Here is a 14,674-nt window from a genome sequence, read left to right on the forward strand (position 1 = left end):
CGCACGATGTTGCAGGTACTTACTCCCGTGAAATCTATCGGGGGTGTAAAGTGTAAATGATCCGCCACACCGGCATCGGCGAGCCGTTATTGCCCGAACGATGACCCGGCGTTTCGATTAATCGAAAACGAGTTTGTCCGATCGGCCGGCCGTAGTAACGAAAGAACATTGGCGCGAAACGCGCGAGGCAGACACTGCGACGAGAGACAGAGAGAGAGGAAGAGATGAAGAGCCACTCGACGGTGTCACGACAAAACGCAGGTACGTACTTAAGTATATATAGTGGTACCCGCAGGAGGCAGCGCGGGGAGGCTCCCCGGCTGTAAAGTATAAAGCATTAAGCGTTAATCTCGGCGGTGGACAAGATAATGCCCGAAGTCGGCTCCGTGTGAGGAGCCTGTGAGTGGCTATTTATCTCGAGTTTAAATCGATTTGTATGCTAATCCACGAGAGAAATCCGCCTGCGTACATAAAACTGAAGGAGGCCTACAAAACTCAGCCTCCATGAGATTCCAGATATATCCCTGACTAATTAGGCCCACCGCCGCCCTGCCTTCTTCCTTCGGCCTCTCTCCTCCGTCCCGTCACCCCTTTCGATGATACCGACCTCCCACCCATCGGGAATCACCTCTCTTCGTCGAGAAACCATCGTGTTTCGCCGAACACCGGAGGAACACCAACCATTCGTTCGAAGGAAGGAAAAGAGTGGAAAAGAGAGGAAGAGAGAGAGAGAGAGAGAGAGAGAGAGAGAGAGAGAGAAAGAAGACGAAGACGAAAGAAGAGGAGTTTGCTTCGTTACGACAACGGTGACTACAACGAACGTTCGCAGTCTCTCTCTTATTCACCTGTATTAACTCCACCGATAAATGCCTCGGGATTCCAGGGGCCAGATCGCCGGTATAAAGGATCGTGCCTCGGCAAAGAGCAAAACGAAAGAAAAGAGGAGCAGGACTCTTGAGAATCGCCGCGCAAATGACCGCTCTCGCGATCAGCTTCGTTGACACTACAACAGCGCTCTCGTTGACATTTTTTGAGGAGCAAACTCGTTAGGGCCGAGGGTACCCGTCCACCAGGTCAATGACCGTTTCATCGATAGCGTAAGCAGCTGCAGGTAACGTTCCGCGTCCGCGATAGATGTGTCAGTTTAGACAGAAATTTGGAAGGATTTTTAATGAGAGAACATGTTTGGAGATTTACGGGTTTCCGATTCGAGCTCGATTCGTATACGTGCCACATATCGTGTAAATCGCTCCATTCTGTAAGATACAATAATATCATTATACTACTTCGCTAATAAATTATTCTGTGCGTATATTTCGATATTGCAGCAAAGAGTTGATAATTTTTTTGCCGATCAAGAGATGAGACGTTTCCTTTCGTTTTGTGGCTTTAGTTTTAATTCTGTAACTAATCTCGATAATGTAGATCTGAATGCTGTAGGATGTTACGAGAGAACTTGGATCGTTCCCAAATAATCGCCAAGTGGGCGTGTTGTCTCTTAGGCCATAATATGAAAGCTTCTCGTGAACACGAGAAGAATGGCCGTCTCACTTTAATTCCTGAGTTACCTCGTTTATGGGTCGAACCCACGAGCATTAAATCTGTGAATTGCTTTGATCTTTTATATTTATTTCGTGGAACAGGGGGATTCGATGAGTTCGGGTGGGCGAACGGGTCAGGTAACCTCGCCGCGAATCGCTGGGCTAAATGTAAATGACGAAGATACACGAGCAAAATAGAAATTTCTTCTGAAGTAACGATTAGATTTTTGTAGTGTTTGGCACTCTAATATGTTTTTTTCTACAGTGCAATTTACACTTTAAATCTAAGTCAATTTAAATACGATAAAAATAAAAACCTATAAATATATATCGTATAATTACTCTAAAGTAACTACTTCAATTGTCCCAAAGATGTTCTTTTCATAAAAACTTTAATCATCTCAAAGATGCTCCTTCAGCCTAAAGTTCCCATAAAGGCATCGGGACACTTGATGGAATGAGATAAGATCGGCTTGTCGCACATATACTAAAAACGAATGTTATGATTACCGAGCGTTTCAATATTTATATTTCATGTCAATATTCGATTCAATAAAAATGACGGCAAACTTAATTCATTCGTTCGTGCGCGTTTCTCAGCTAGATAAGTGCTTAAAGAGGACCAATTATGCGAGGAAACTTTAATTTGCATTTTGCTTCAGGTCGCGAGATAAGATCGCGCGCATACCGCGATCGATGGACGCAGCAGCATGCGTTTCGAGACAAACTGGTATCTGGCTGACTGGACATTGTTCCACTCTGAATAACCGGCCGTAACAATTGAGTTCGGTTTTGAACAAAGGACTCTATTAGGGCACGCGCGCATTTTCCATGCCAAGGCGAACGGGATTGGCTATACGAAGACAAATCGCACGATCCACGAACGGCGCGAGCTCACATTGTATTCTCTCGATCTATATGGATAAAACCACCTGTTTCGCAAAAATTCGCCGGGGCATTCAGTATTGCTGATGCTTTCGGCGTCGACCTATCGGTAATCGCACTCGCCTTGACAAATTAAGTGAGAGACGCAAACAAGAATATACGGATATATTTAAATGCTTGCATGATCGATAGAAAGTATAGCACGAAGAAAATCTTATGAACATTTATAAAAGAGATAGAGTAAATCTCGTTACACAAACGGACTGAACATATTAGCGAATCGATGGCAGTTTCCAAGTGTCCGAAAAGTTCAGAATGATCGTGAGAAACATAAAGTCTTTATTTAATATATCCTACGAAAAACCCATGTAAAATATTTAATTAAAGCGTTCAATCGTTTATTATACAGTAGGATATACTGACAGTAAAGTACGTTTCTCACAATATTGTGAAAATTAGCGTATAATTGCTCGACGTACGAAAAATGTCATCGTTTTTGACGTGGAAAATTATGATATCCTATGATCTTTACGTCCAAGCACAGTGGATTTACATGCAAATTGCCACGTACAAAATGAATATGCCGCGCTTTAAAGGATTTCATTTTGAACATTTACGAGCTCCTAACACACCGAAACGACCGTAAGAGCATCAGCAATACCGACGAACGTAACTCAGCGCCGATCGTTGAAGAGCACGTGAGAAACAAGCGAAGAAGATTTACGACAAGGGAAATATACCTTCTATGCCGACCGCGCGTGTACATTTTAACGGAAGAATGAGAGAGGACTGCGAGAGAAAGAAAGAGCCATCTTATAAGGGCTGCCAACAACTCGCTCTCCTTTGTGATACAGCGCGTAAAGGGTGTAACCTTGCGTGCTTCGGGGGTTAACTTTGCGCGCAGTGAGCTCGAGAGATGTTTCCTTGGCAACTTTTAACGATATTCAAAGTAGATACGCTTGTGTCGGTTTTTACCACAGTGCACAGGCGTATCTGTCGCAGAAGAATTGGAGATCAGCGTGGAAGAACCAGGTACGTCTCGTCTTTTCTTTAATGGATCGCATATTATTTAGCATACATAATACTTATGAAGGTTATCTACTTTATCGGGCAAACCAAATATCTTACAAATAATTTTTTATGTAAATGTTATCGAATAAAATATTACAAGTACTTAATTAAATTTTTTAATATGTATATTTTTAAATATATCAATCTTCACTCTAAGTGATAGATTTATCATTGTAAAGGACGCGTTGTACATCTTCCATTAAAAAATCTGTACCCATCGAGGATTCTAAGAACGGAAAGGTCCTGCTTCCCCGCGCGTATCTCGCGGTAGACGTTTTACGACATTCGGTAGAGCTATAAATCGTCGAGCCTGGTCCGATTTATGCATCGATATCGGTACACTTAACTATACAAATGTGCCCTTAATTGGACTGTCTCCTCCTGTGTGTACTATAAAAGCGGCACTTCACACGGCCCCCAAATCACTGCTGACAGGGACTCCTTTTAAGTCAAAAATATGGCCACTAAAAGTGACCGCACTATCAACTGTACGCGGCGCGAGGGAATGTGATTTCGCGAGAGACATAACGCGCAGCGAAACTCGTATGAGACTTCGGCAGGTGCGAAAACAACGACATTGCGTGATATGTAAGTTTTCTGTACCCTCATCTACATTTGAAATACAAGAAACAAGACAAAGAAATATAAGAGCCACGAAGGACGAGACATGAGGGAGAAGGGGGCAGAGAATAAGCTCCAATGAAAAGGGAATCCCTGTAAAATGAAAGTCTGAGCGACGTCGTCGCATTCATTCGATATTTTAATTTCCTGCCGCAAATGCCGCGGTACGGGATCGACTTAATAACTCGATGCAACCACGTTGTGCGCGTTGTGTATCCGCGTATCCACAATGAAGGATAATAACACACGGACTATAGATGACTTCTAGTGACCGTTAGGTCCCGAAGAAATCATAGTTACATTAGGAACATATAATTAAGTGGTTTGATTAATAATTTATTGCGTTAGGATCGTAAAATGTAATCACGCAGCAAGAAGATATACGCTTTCTCACACCGGGCTTTATTGCAACAATCAGTAAGATCGTGTAATTAACCTAGCCAGCCGTTTGCTCGTTCTAAATATTTCAGTGTCTCGCATTTTCAGATCACTATCAGACATGTTCGGTCGCGGAAAGATAGAAATTTTGCGTGATATGTAACCATAATAATAAATCAATATTAATATTAATATAGCAAAGAATATAGCAGTTTGAGACACTCAAAATTTTTACGGATTCTTTCAAAGAAGCCATAATATAGAAGCCTATATACCTAAATAGAGATAATTATCTGAGAAATGTTGCAATGTCATTAGGCAGTTCCTCTCCTCTATATCTATCAACGATACTGACACTCAAGTTCGTTATCGCAAGCAAAAGAAAAATAAAGGCATAATCCGAGAAGGTCTAACATGTCGCACTTGGTACCCTATACCCGCGGCAGTTACAATTTTATATACAATTGACAACTGTTCCGCACGCGGCAGCTACGGCGACTTCAATGTTCTCGTCCGTTTAATTAAAATAAAATAAATAGCGTATCAGACAAGATTCCATATATAAGCAGTCTACTAAAACGATAAACGAATTTCCTTTTTGGAAGAGACGGACGAGCGCGTTTTGTACAACATTCCACAAGCACGAGTGCTTAACTGATTACTCCGATAATGCGGGAGTTTCGACGAATCGGCGAACGCGCCGAAAGATTCCGCGGATTGTCGATCGACATCCGCCACGCGGGATACGTTACATTGCAAACGTGACTGAGCGGCGTAGCGAGAGAACAATTTTTGCTACTTGCAACCGGCGCGGCGCGGCGAGAATCAACGAGGCTGCCGCCGCGCCGTCGTGATCACGTGCGCATGATAACCGAGACTAGTTGGACAATGTTTGCCTCCTTCGTCGGTGTCTACGACGGTGCGCGCCTCTGAGAGATTATCGACATTCGACAATCGAAGGATTTATCGTTCCATTTGCCCACGTATTCGCCTCGAGAATCGCTCATGACGGCGCGAGAAGCCGTGAGAGACGCGAGATCGACCGTATGCGCGGCGTCTGCCGGTTCCGCAAACGTCGCGAGTCGAGATATTCCAACATAATGACTTGAAGATTCCTATTAACGTCTGCGAAAGATTAATTCTGCAGTGACTCCATGTTTATCCACCTTCTACGAACTGAAATGGTAGCATGTGATATAGAATTACTATTCGCATGCGGAATCGCGTAGATTTCTTTCAAGAAGTCGGACTGGAGTATACTGCGATTTGCGCGAATTTGCGCGAATTTACGCGGAATGTGATTACGACGTAGAGATCGCGAGCATGAGAGGACGAAATTTTTCTACGCGTAAGATGCTTGTAAAGGGACGCAGATTACTCTCAAATAAAAGGTAACAACATTTTTGTGAGAATGTTTTTCGCTACGAGCAGAATGTAAGCTGTGTGCAACTTACCGTCAGTTTCAACTAGCTGCTTCCGCACAAGCGAAACGTCTGTCGTGCGAATTACTCATCATTACGAATACCCGTCCGTATAATCGATTCCTAATAAAACGCACTAAGCTCGCCAAATAGCTGTTTCTTTCCGATAGCACCTGACACGAAGTTTAAGTTCCTGCACTGTCGTCAAGGTATTTCACCCACACTATATGGTTCACGTTTCTGCTTGGCGATCAGAAAGAGATACCTCGCACTAACACGCGCGGTCACAAAAAAGCCGAACAAACCGGACGAATCTTTCACGGTACACTATATATACTCACGTTTAGAACTAATTGAGCAATCATCGCGATCACACAGTATATCGAGTCGGCTCTTCGCGTTTGTATCATTGAAACGACTACAACAAAATCAAGATTGCAAACGATTTGGTTCAATCACTGGTATAAAGAAAACAAGGGAGAAGAAAAAGAGGATTGGATATAAATGGCGATCAGGAACAGAATCACTATAGAAGAAGAAAAGAGAAGATATAGAAGAAAGCTAGTAACGCGTTTTTTATCAAGATAAACAGGCGATTGTCAAAGCCAATGGCATCACAACACACAGGCAGTTAACACAAAATTTCAAATAAACCAAAACCAATGTCTCGTCTATGATTAAACAATTTTCTCAGGTTAGATTGTGAGCTACAGCGATGACTCGGGGCTCATCGAATCGGCCCGATCGTGAACCTTTCAGTTCTGCCAAGGGACGCGACGATAACAAGCAGGGCGACAGCACCGCTGTGGGATCATGTAAGAGTTTGGCGTTCCAGAACAATTAACCACAAAGTCTAATCGCTTTAATTAAGCGTTTTACCCATCGTCTCCTTCCAACCTATCCTGCCCTTCTCGTCCGTCGAGATTCGGAACCTCCTCCGCTTCCTCCCCGTCATCGGATCCTCTTAATTCTAATCTACTTCTTCTTGATCGATTACATCCGACCGCTGTCGATTAAGAGCCAGCTCCAATCTGTAAACCTAAACGTCGACCAACGACAGCAACTTTATATCATGATCATCGTGTGAACTCGGTAGGTATGGACGATGAGCGTATGTTCGATCTAATGATCTTCCTTGACAATCCACTTTCGTGACAATAGATCTATAAATCTCTTAGACGCGAAGTGAAGTCCGCTTGCAGATAATCGACGACTCAAATTATGTAATTATTGTTGATAGCAAAATTGCTGACGATTGACGGACGCGATTTCCCACGTGTTCACACCGTATACTGTCCCGTGCGCGCCTTACTGTCAGAGGGCGCGATACCAACAGCACCCCATCATCGTTCGACCCTAGGAATATCCACGTATCGGCCGTGAAGCGACGCGACGCGGCGGATCTCTCGCCTCATTCACGCGGTTTCGTGCGTGCCCGAACGTTTCTTTCGTTTACACCCGGCACCGATACATACACGCGTGATCGACTGACCGGGCTAGATCGAGATGATTTTCGTCTCGATTTCCCTCACGGTACCACATGAGCGCCGACGCGAAATGTTCACGACACACCAGGCGGCGGGAACGGGCGCGAACGAACGACCACGGACGATGACAATGATAATGATATAACAATAGCGTGCGTTCTCCGCTGGTTCAGATCTTACACTGAAGACCAAGGTACACATATACATGTGTGTCGGCTGAGCCGGCAGGTAGAAGAAGGAGGTAGAGACCGAGAGGTAGGAGGAGGTGGAGTGTGGCTCCGGAGGGAGGGGAGCCCACGCTCTTGTGCACCGGCCGCGCACACAACCGGCATCAGACATACACACGCGGATACACGTGTGCTCTCTCTCTCTCTTCCTCTTTATCTCTCTTTCTCGTACAAGTGCGCGTGCACAATGTACCTACGCTCTCGCGCCGCAGCCTCGCGATCGCGAGAGCGGAATCGGGAGAGCATTCTCGCGCGTTTACGCACCTGTATGCGTCGGATGCTGGCCTGGTGTACGGGCCCCTTGCACGTACACTTGCGGCGTGCCGTCTCTCTCGTGCGAGTGCTCTCGTGTACCCCGTTACGTCGCATCGTGTCGCGCGCGCACAGTATGCGTGCGTGCGTGAGCACGTGTGAGAGGGCCGTGTGCCTACACGCGAAGAGACAACGCCATGCCGTGCCACACACAGGTAACCTGTCGTCCTGGGGGCCCCTCGCCTCGTCCCGCGAACGCGCCGAGGCACCTCGCTTCACTTACATACGATACGATACGAACGAGCCACAAGGCAGGCAGGTAGCGCACAAAACTAAAGAGACTCGGGAGAGGAGGCGAGACAGTGACGGTGAGAGATCAGGGAGAATGAGATAGAATGAAATAAGATATGAGGAACCGGCCGGGAGAGAAAGAGAGAGAGAGAGATATAGAGAGAAAAGAGGGAGCCGGGACTAACCACTGGCGAGGAGGAGGTATGAGAAGAGAGCGACCAGCGGAGAGAAGAGAAGACGAAAGAAACAGCCTGCAGTCATGGAGGGGTGTCCGTTGCTGCTTCTGCTACTCCTGATGCTGCTGCCGACGCTGCTGCCGACGCTGCTGCCGTTGCTGTGTTTAAGCAGCGGATACGCACTCTTTAACGCAGTCGCGCGAGCAATCGTCTCCCTGCCCCTGCCTGTGTTGCCTGCCCGGCCATTGCTACCTTCTTCGGGGATGAAAGTCGTTTAGACCAGGATGACGGATTGTTCGCGGATGATACATATGCTCATTGACCCAGTCTTCGTTTTCTGTACAGCAAATGAGGCTTGGTATCTATCTACTATACGCTGTCGTACATACAAGAGGATGATCGAACAAATAAAATAACGTTTAATTGTAATTTCGATTAATCCATTTATGGGGCAAAATTATGCAAACATTAACTTTAGATTCATAAATTTTTATATGTTAAATTTCTAAATAAAATTATAAATAACTTTATAGAAAATATAAATAAATATTATAATAGATTGCTCAAAGAAAAAAAATAATTATATATTTATAGTATTAATTTGTCTCCTACACTGATTTTGCTAGGATTAAGTAAATTACGCGAGCGTGTTAATGTTGAAGACAAGGAAAGAAAGGAAGACAGAAAAAAAGAGATGATATAGCTGTAAGAATACCAACGTGGGTAGTATCATGTATATCCAGATCGGCCTATCTGTCCCGCCTCCGCCCACGTACTTCACCTGTCATCTCCTCTTATCTCAGAGAATCCGTTCATCCGTCTTTCGAAACCACTTCTCTCCTTTTCGCTCTTTTTATATTTTATTTTTTCCCCCAATTACTTGATGAACAGCATTTTAAAAGATAGATACTAGGAAATAGATAAAGCCATTGTTAAGAAATTATAATAGTAATTATAACGACAATTAAAATTTTTATCTTAATAATCTTAGTGTTTGTCTGATTGGCCTAAGAATATACACGACTTTTTTGAAGTACGTAAAATAAAGAAAGATGGAGATAATAATACTTCGTTATTCAGCAAACATTCCTTGACAAGTCCACGTCGCAGAACAACGTACGTCGACAATAGCACTACCGTTACATAAATCGAATTACCCAACGCCGAAGCATTACACAACTGTGTTTGCGCACGTCGATCGTGCCAAAGTGATTTGTTTGTACGCAATTTAGTACATCTGTGCGCACGGCCTTCGCCGAGCGATTCGTACGGGTTCGCGCATTCAAAGCGTACAGATAAAATGTACGGAAAGTAGCGGAAAGTTCCTCTGAACGATGCTTCTTTCTTTCCCTGGACCGTTGCATCGTTCGCCATTAAGGTGAGTGCGATTTGCATGCGCCTCGCGAAAAGGGAAAAGGAGAAGGGAGGCAAAGGTATATAGGGAGAAACACGCGGGGCAGGAGGCTTTTGATTTATCGTTTCTACTGCCGCCCTCCTTCGACGTTCCATGCAGCGCGCGATCTGTTGCGCCACGTTGCGTTCCAATTTTGAGTTCCACCGGCGCATAATGAATCGGTATGCAAATCCTCGAATAGGGATCATAACTCATTCGTGCGATATCGTGTTCTCACACGCGGTCAATCGGGCATGCTTCACGGGACGGGACGGGACACGACATTGCGCGGCGACGCGGGGCGACGCAACGCGACGCGCCTCGATGCTGGCAGACCGAGCGAAGAAGATAAGGGCACCGAAGACTGGCCGCGGCAATTACAAGCGCGTACAGATGCACGCGCATGCACGCGCGCGCGCGCGCATGCCGCGACGATGTAAAAGACGCGAAGGAAAAATCCCAGTCAAACTGACAGGTGTGAAATATGTGACCGAGACCGTGTAAAAATATCGGCCCACCGTCGTCCCTGTTGAACGTCCACTGCACGGGTGCGAAACCCACTCACGACCGGATTTTCCAGCTGCGCGTTGTCTGCGTTTCTTCTACGTTATGGATTCTCCGTCAATTAGACGAATAGATTTATGTATCGAAGATTAGAGAAATTATCACGTATAAACGTGACACGAAGTGTGTCAAAACACAGAAGCGGTAAACTTCGTGGAATGGAGTTCACAGGTGAATTTATCGATCAATCAATCAATCTTATTATTTGATTAGACCAATTAGCTTTGTCACCAAAAGACAAAAAAAGATACAAAAAAGAGAATGAAACTTTACTTTACACCTTGTTTGATACAATAGCAAGAATTGCAAGTGGAACATTGCGCAGAAATGGAACGAGTGTACAAACCAGTATCCTTAACGTGTGTGAGAGAGACGACATACGCCGCGGAGGCACTCGTTCCTGCACCGAAGGACACTCCCGGGATAGCACTGCAATAAGATGGAAATACGCCTTGCGTTCGGGGCCGGATTTATCGCGTGCTTCTCGGACATTAACGGCCCAAAGTGTCAAGGGCGACTGAGCTTGTTACAGCGCGGATGCTCCGGCTCTATCAGTCGCCGAACATTGACGGGAACCAGCGAGAAAGAGACGCGGATAGACAGATTGAAAGCAGCAAAGAGAGGACTACGCGGTAATCAGAGGGAGCGATGCAGAGAGATAGACCTGGGCAAGAGAAAGACAAAGAAAGACACACAGAGGTAGAGAGAAAGAGAGAGAGAGAGAGAGGAGAAGGAGGAGGAGGAGGAAACGGCGAGGCGTAAGGGTTCGTTCGAAAAGCAGGGTACCCGTGTCCATTGACCGTAGGTACGCCAGTGTCGACCGCATCGATAATTCGATAAAGTGTCCTCACATTACCCTATTGATTGCTCCATTGTCCCCGCGACGCTTCTCGGCGATGGCTTCATCGAGGCTTTCAGCCCTTGGTCCGATGCCTCGGTCCCACTTCCTTAGTCTCGCCAGCGACTCGCCTGTGTGCGCGACGTATAACGACCGGGTTCTCTCCTCGCGATTGATTAAACGTATAACGGTTCCAAGATGGACATCATTGTTCGCGCGTGAAATATAGCGCCTCGAAGTAATTTGCGATAATCAGCGAGCGATTAAAATCTATATAAATTTATTTCTGTCCGCGATAAATTTACTCACGAACGTTTGATCACGAACAGCACCCGTAAATCTAGAGAAAAAAAATTTCGCATTGGTCTAAGCTACCGAGACCAATAGTGAGTTATATTATTGAAAAAAAAATCAAGTACATGATACGTAATTGGATTATATTGAAATTAATCATGACTGGCGATAGTGAGCGATCACTTTTTCTCGATGCGCTTATTATGGTTGTCCCTCGAACCGCATTTTGGACGTAGATCCGTTGATACCTCGCAGGCGCAGGCCGCTTGCATCTGGTTCCTAAACTTCATATATCAACGGCCACGCAAGCGTACGGTCGGATCTCTCGTGAAATCGGCGATCGATTATACCACGAAAGAAAGGTGGTAAGGGGGAAAGGAGGCGAGGAGAGATCCGAACCTTCACTGCGTGCCTGAATCCTAATTGAATCGTCAGGACGCTCGAGAGTACCGGCCCTCAGGATACCGACTGCTGACATCAAGAATGTGACAGATAATCGGACATCGTGTCCCTTCCAGAAACCCTTAGCGTCGAAACTTCGATCGATCGAAGTCGCGATTTCCATAAATTATCTATCGAAACCATCGCAATGCTCACCACTTCATATGCTTCATCGATAAAATTTATGTTATGGCTAACAATTGAGTATGTTTATACTTTGCGTACATATATTATGCTAAAATAAAGTTATTTATAAATCTGCTCTATAAATATATCTTCTTGAGAAAAAAATTGTCAAGATACGCATACTCTTAACGACGTAAATGAATAACGTGCAAACACTGCTGGGCCATCTTTTTTACCAAGTCTCAGCAACATACGGGTATTGACGTGAACAAGTCGATTTTGACATGTGCATAGTAATTAAATTATCCGAAGATTCGACTACCGGTTCTGCGTGCGAGGCGGTGACTCGCGCATCTCTCGGTAATCGTCTGTAGCTATTCGGGAATCTTTTGACACTGGATTTAGCCGAGGCTCTGTGTAGTCGTAGTGTTCGTACCTGTTCCTGTGGGCGGGACCCGGCATGCCATTCTATTTCAGCCCAGCTTTCATTCATAACTTGGGTTTTTAATAGCTTGCCGCAGTGCCTGTGGCGACGATGTTACTCCCGGTTCCCTCGCCTTCTCTCAGCATTGACCTCTTCAGCGCGCGTGAACCAAAAATCATTCTCTACATTGAACGCTGTCTCTATTTGAGTTAGATCGACACTCGATTACCTTTCATTCCCCGCTATTTGCTATTGTTAACCCAGCTTCGTGTTGCGACATTCTAAATGTTTCGGCGCGCAATAGAGAACATTAATTAACACAGAAATCAAATAAACTTAGCAATTTTTACTAGTTTTTAGTCTGTTTATGGAATTTAAATGCTTTTATAGACATTGTAATATTGTTAAAATGTGAAAGACTTGATAATACGGATAGAAAAACGAGGCTTTTGTATTGCACGGTATTACATGCATAATACGATATAAATTAACTTCTCTCCCTCCATTATTATATAATAATGGAATCAAACATTTTGGTCATTAGACAATAATAAAATTTTTTATTGCAAGTATATATGATAATTACTAACATATTTCGAATTAGTATTAAAATATTGTCCGCGTCTTACATAGGAAACAAAACAGTGGCAAACAGCAATGAGATCGGGCAATCCCGATAGTTTAATAAATCTATTGAGTTCATATAGGTACCTAAATCTCTTATGAAAGAATATTTTAATATGTTCATATTAATATTGAGAAAGGAGAGCAAGAAGCGGATGTGTAATTCCACGGAATATGCTCTCGAATGAAGCTGTCAATGCATCCAGAATGATCGATATGCACGTATCTGTCTACGAGGCAAAATGCGACAACCCACTCGCACATATCCATGTACGGATGGCACGCGGCGAGATCTCGCGATATTGGAGCTCGTATATCAAGCTGAATTATTTATTATCTTCTGACTCAATACATTTTCTCGCATTTTCTTCATGCGAGATGCAGGATTGTGAACTCGCACCAAGACATATTGCTTCTAATTATATTATAAATTTACTCGTATTTTTTAGAGTTAGAAAAATTAATATATTTACATGTACTCGGCAACAGATTGCATCGAAAATAATGAGCACTGCATTGTTTCCTACATTCCAACAATCGTTCGTTACGACTTCTTCGTAGAACAACGTTATGTCAACGCTTATTGCTTTTGTCATAGATGTGGACAAACGTTTCAACAACAAATCATTCTCACCTCTCGAAAGTGTGGCTCTCGTAAGCTGATTAATCCTATCGGGCGTATCTCTGAAAGAGTCTTACGTGCGTCATGGAAAGCCATGGCACGCACATACTTAGGAACGGCGGAGCTCTTTCGGAGCATCGTCGAGAAGAACGAGAATACTGGGAGAATATCCGAACAAAGAGAAAAGGTAGGCAGAAAGAAGATGCATGGTGATGCAGGAGGAGGGAGGATGAGGCTCGCGAAGGTGAAGGCGACGCCACGAGGCTTATAAATAGACACGCGGATAATCACTCAGGATTTATGGTAACCACGGATTATCAAGTTGTACAAGGGGATATATTTCATATTCGCGACGTTACCTTATTTCAATGGGGGAATACCTGTTCCGCGCGTTACAAACTGCATGAACGTGCATACACGGGGCGACACATGTGTTGCATCGTGAGCGCCCTCGTAGATACTCGAATGTGTATGTACGTACGTATTTACCCGCGTGCTCGCACATCACTAAGCTGACTCGAGGAGGCATCCAGATGCCCCGTTCTTCTCTTCTCGTTCCATCTTTGCCCGCCCCCCTTTCACCGTTCCCGTCTCAAAATCATTCCCACGTTCAGCGACTACAAAAATGCCCGACCACTTTTCCGAGAGAGCGATCCTCTGACCGATCACCGGCGACATAGTACACCGACTCGATATCCGTTCTCGAGATTAGAACGGGGACTCTTAACGGGCGCGGAGACGTCGTTGGGTGTCGCCCGTCAGAGCTGGAATTTCGAAACCACTCGACCGAAAGGATGAAATTGCAACCCCCCCCCCCCCCGATAAGGAGACACGACATCGAGGAAGAAAGAGACAAGAACTGCTAAGGAGATGCCGTAAAGAATAATATCTATTCTTTAATTTATGTATGAACAAATAATATGTTTGATTCGAATAAACTGTGACAAAAGGATTAAATTAGACTTAATATTTTTGCGCAAAACACAAAGAATAACTCC

At 44.6% G+C, this 14,674-nt stretch overlaps 1 protein-coding gene across 1 annotated transcript in view; it reads right to left on the minus strand.

Annotated features, from left to right (window-relative positions):
• Sox102f (transcription factor Sox102F) overlaps positions 1-7,572 on the minus strand; it is a 148,020-nt gene extending 140,448 nt beyond the window's left edge. Inside the window, exon 1 of the mRNA XM_077416064.1 lies at positions 5,951-7,572. The gene's annotated coding sequence lies outside the window, so the exon portion shown is untranslated. The remainder of the gene's footprint in view (positions 1-5,950) is intronic.
• Between the last annotated feature and the right edge of the window lie 7,102 nt (positions 7,573-14,674).

Source organism: Temnothorax americanus, unplaced genomic scaffold (assembly GCF_048541705.1).
Source record: "Temnothorax americanus isolate GAGA-0224 unplaced genomic scaffold, ASM4854170v1 Scaffold41, whole genome shotgun sequence".
Lineage (NCBI taxonomy): Eukaryota > Metazoa > Arthropoda > Insecta > Hymenoptera > Formicidae > Temnothorax > Temnothorax americanus.